Source organism: Leptonychotes weddellii, chromosome 5 (assembly GCF_054177405.1).
Source record: "Leptonychotes weddellii isolate Sample4059 chromosome 5, ASM5417740v2, whole genome shotgun sequence".
NCBI classification, from domain to species: Eukaryota; Metazoa; Chordata; class Mammalia; order Carnivora; family Phocidae; genus Leptonychotes; species Leptonychotes weddellii.
The window spans coordinates 65,669,064-65,672,614 of record NC_138373.1 but is presented as its reverse complement, the minus strand read 5'-3'; positions in this window follow the sequence as shown (position 1 = coordinate 65,672,614).

The window sequence follows — 3,551 nt, the reverse complement described above, 5'->3', positions numbered from 1 at the left end:
GGGGGGTGGGGGTTGGGTTAGCCTAGTGATGGGTATTAAAGAGGGCATGTACTGAATGGAGCACTGGGTATTATACACAAATAATAAATCATGGAACACTACATCAAAAACTAATGATGTAATATATGGTGATTAACATAACATAATAAAATAAAAAAAGTAAAAAAACACAAAACCCTGGACTGTGGAAAAAAAATTTATTATATTTTTAATAGATATCAATTATTACTAAATCCTATTTATCTCCTGTTTATTCATTTGTCATGTAGGTGAAACTCCTTTATTCCCCCCTCCATGTTGAAGACTAAATTGTGATGACCAAATAGAAAAGTATACCCAGGGGCGCCTGGGTGGCTCAGTCATTAAGTGTCTGCCTTTGGCTCAGGTCATGATCCCAGGGTCCTGGGATCGAGCCCCACATCAGGCTCCCTGCTCAGCAGGAAGCCTGCTTTTCCCTCTCCCACTCCCCCTGCTTGTGTTCCCTCTCTCCTGCCTCTCTGTCAAATAAATAAAAAAAATCTTAAAAAAAAAGAAAAGAAAGAAAAGTATACCCAATTAAAAGATCAATTTGTTACCACTGTCTCCAAGATGTAAGATATATTATTTGTTCATGTATAATTGAGTCTCAGGTTATTAATAAGAACAGGAAGTATGAAAAATAGTAAGAAATGAGAGAACATATATTCCTGTATAATTTTCAAATCCACTTCTTGTTTTTTTCACATCATTCAACTCACTAAAGATTTGCTTCTGATATGAAAAGAAGTATGTTTTGGGGGTGGTGGGCTGGCTCGGTTGGAAGGACATGTGGCTCTTGATCTTGGGGTCATGAGTTAGAGCCCCACATTGGGTGTAGAATTACTAAAAAAAAAATAAAGTAAAAAAAAAGAAGTATCATATTTTGGATATAAAACGAATAAAGCAAATTTTCTACCCTCAATAAATGTACAACAGAAAGACAAATTAGATTAACACTAATGTGATGTAATGTAATGAATACCATGACAATGCTATAACAGATTTGATAAAGTGCTGTGAGAGAATAGTAGAAGGACTAGTAACTATTGAGCCTGGATGCTGGAGAAGAAAAGAAAAGCAGAGAGAAGTAAATATCATTATTGACACTCAAGGATTAAGCAGGATGAATCCTGCGGAAAAGAAATGGTCATTCTATATATGCCATGTGCAAAGACAAAGAGGTAGAACTCTTTCGGAATCAACAGAATTTGGATTGAAAGGAACATAGAATGTATGACAAAGATTAGTGAGAAAAAAATTCGAATAAAAATTTGGAGACACATTGTTGGAAACTTTACATATTGTGTAAAGAACTTGGACATTATCATGGAGGCTTTAAGGAACCATCGGATAATTTAAAAGGGAGGGTGTTGGTCAGAATTCTACTTAAAAAAACAAAAGCAAAACAAATAAAATGAGAACACTTGGGAGACTGAATTGGGAAATGACAGAATGTGAACACAAATGGATCAAACATAAAACATAAATGGATCAAGCATGGATATTTACATTTGATTAAATTGCTTAAATTGAGGCATGTTAAATATAGAGCCCATAAGTTTGCATGTTTTAAAGAGAGCCTAATGTTCCAGAATTACTATTATTCATTTAAGCTGAATCACTATAGTCATGCATACAAAATACAGCTATAGAGACAAAACAGACACATTGAAAGTTATCAGTTATCAGTAGACTCTTCTATTCTTCATTTTCTTGTATATTCCTTACAATGACGAGTACTGTCACTGCATGGTATATAATATATAATATAATATAATATAATATAATATAATATAATATAATATAATATAATAATGGTTCTTAAATCCATGTAGATTTCAAGGAAATTATATATATATTTATATTTTTATATTTTAGAAATATATTTACATTTTATGTTTATATATACTATATAGACATTATATAAATATGTATATAAAATATATTTATATAGATATAGATGTAATTATCTCTCTCTCTATATATATATATACTTAATTCATTTAAAACTAATTCACAAGATGTGGTTTTGTAGGAGCTAATTAATATGCAGAAATATTTTTCAAATTTTATAGTTAAGTTTTAAAAAAATTTAAATGTACTTTGATACACTTCATGTACAAAAAACTATTTAAAATTAAAATTAATTTTTGAAAGACCAAAAAGGACATTATTTTATTATGGAAGATTTGAATTTAATTAAAATTCTTTTTTTATAAGATTTTATTTTTTGTCAGAGAGAGAGAGAGCACAAGCAGGAGGAGTGGCAGGCAGAGGGAGAAGCAGCCTCCCTGCTGGTCAAGGAGCCCAGTGCAGGACTCCATCCAGACCCTGGGATCATGACCTGAGCCAAAGACAGATGCCTAACCAACTGAGCCACCCAGGTGCCCCAAATTTAATTCAAATTCTTAAATTCACAAAATTTAAGTGACATCAGACTTGGTATTGAGTGTCTTTAAATCCTTACTTCAGGGGCACCTGGGTAGCTCAGTTGTTAAGCGTCTGCCTTCGGCTCAGGTCATGAACTCAGGGTCCTGGGATCGAGCCCCACATCAGGCTCCCTGTTCAGCAGGAAGCCTGCTTCTCCCTCTCCCACTCCCCCTGCTTGTGTTCCCTCTCTCGCTGTCTCTCTCTCTCTGTCAAATAAATAAATAAAAATATTTTTTAAAAAGTAAAAAAAATAAATCCTTACTTGAACCCAGGAAAATTGCTTGACAAAGAGGTTGTTTGGGATAGGTTATTCTTTCTTTTATGTAGTAAAATTACAATGTCTAGAATACTAGTGTTTCCAATGTTCAAATTATGTTTTTCAATCTTAGCATCAGTAGCTATTAAAAAGTGAAAGTTAGTGTAATGGTTTTGAAAGGGAAAATAAAATTTGCTGCTGAATATATGTAAAATGGAAGTATAAAACATTTAAATAGAGAAAACCAGGGATGTTTTACATAAGACACACATTTCACTGTGTTTAGAGGAAAATAAACATGAGAATTTGGCATAAGACAATTCATAAAAGCAAATAAACCAGTATTTTGTACATTCATAGGTTTTCCACTGGGTTATTTAGCAAATCAGTTTGTTTTTCAAAATAAGCTTGAGTTTAAAAAAATTTTTTTTAAATTAACATATGATGTATTATCTGTTTCAGGGGTACAGGTCTGTGATTCATCAGTCGTACATAATTCACAGCACTCACCATAGCACAAACCCTCTACAATGTCCATCACCCAGCCACCCCATCCTTCCCGCCCCCCTCCACTCCAGCAACCCTTAGTTTGTTTCCTGAGATTAAGAGTCTCTTATGGTATGTCTTCCTCTCTGGTTTCATCTTGTTTCATTTTCCCCTCCCTTCCCCTATGATCCTCTGTCTTGTTTCTCAAATTCCCCATATCAGTGAGATCATATGATACTGTCTTTCTCTGATTGGCCTATTTTGCTTAGTGTAATACCCTCTAGTTCCATCCACATGGTTGCAAATGGCAAGATTTCATTTTTTTGATGGCCGCATAATATTCCAGTGTGTATATATATAC